Source organism: Megascapheus bottae, chromosome 12 (assembly GCF_031878675.1).
Source record: "Megascapheus bottae isolate mThoBot1 chromosome 12, mThoBot2.hap1, whole genome shotgun sequence".
NCBI classification, from domain to species: domain Eukaryota; kingdom Metazoa; phylum Chordata; class Mammalia; order Rodentia; family Geomyidae; genus Megascapheus; species Megascapheus bottae.
Window position 1 is genome coordinate 2,581,554 of NC_143520.1, and position 1,331 is coordinate 2,582,884.

Sequence of the window (1,331 nt, forward strand, 5' to 3'; positions counted from 1 at the left end):
TATGTTGCCAGAACTGGTATCTTGGCAAGAGCTCAGAAAGACTCACACTGAACTGCCACCATCTTCTGCTGATCTACCTTTATTTCTTAAAAGATAAAAATTATAACAAATCCCCCCAAAACCCAAACCAGAAAAAAATCAGTGAGAAAAAATAATTGTTTCTTTTGGAGCAAAAATGTTGAGAATAAACTTTTGCACAGTAATAAGGTTGGTGTGGTTTCCTGAATTCTTTAGGGATCATGATTTGTTAGTTACCTGTTTCAGTGGTGTGTGTGTGTGTGTGTGTGTGTGTGTGTGTGTGTGTGTGTGTGTGTGTGTGCATGCGCTTGTGTGCAATATGATGAGATTAACTCTGAATTTTTTTTCCAAGTTCGTAATTTTTTCATTTGAGTTCCTATGCAGAAATTTTGCTTAGGAAAAAAAATTAACCCCTCCTCCCCCATACAGCTTTCCTGAGGGTTGAATAAGTTTGCTTTCCCACTATAGTATAGTAGCAGCTCCTTTTGACCACAACTCAGGCACTATGTTATTGTTAGTTTTCTTGATAATGGCATTCTAACTGAGGTGAGGTAGGATCTCAGTGTTGTTTGGATTTGTATTTCTGTTATGTTAAATAGTTCTTCATGTGTTTATTGGCCATTCTTACTTTTTCCTCTGAGAAGTCTCGTTTGAAGTCTTTACCTCATTTATTAATTGTTGATTGTTTGAGGGTTTATTTTTGGGGGGCTTAATTTTTGGAGCTCTTAGTATATTTTTGACATGAGGACCCTGTCTATTGCATAGCCATTCTATGGACTTTCTATTTATTTTTTTAGCTATATCCTTTGCCATGCAGAAATACTTCAGTTTGATGCGATCCCATTTATTCAGTCTTCCTGTAATTTGTTACAATTTTGGATCTTTACTTAGGAAGTTTTGACCTGTGCCATGAGCTCTAGTGCTTCCTATATCCTTTCCTGTAATATTTTCATGATTTCTGGGCTTGCATTGATGTCTTATTTACTCATGTCTTTTATTCATTCTGGATTTTGGTTTATACTTAGAAAATTCTTTCTACCTGGAAAAGAAAGTATTTTCAGCCAGTATTTAAAGAGCTTCCCTTTGTAAATCTTGGATGCATTTAGAATTTAACATGGTATATAACATGCAATGTCAATCCATTTCTAATGTTTTTCTGGAAAGTCACCTATAATTCCAATAAATCTGATTAATAATCCATTTTACCCTTTCATTTTGAGATAATACATAGTTAAATTGTTATAAAGTCATAAGTGAGCTTATCAAAAGAAATAGAGGGGAGTGAATCTGATCACAGTGCATAATATTCATGG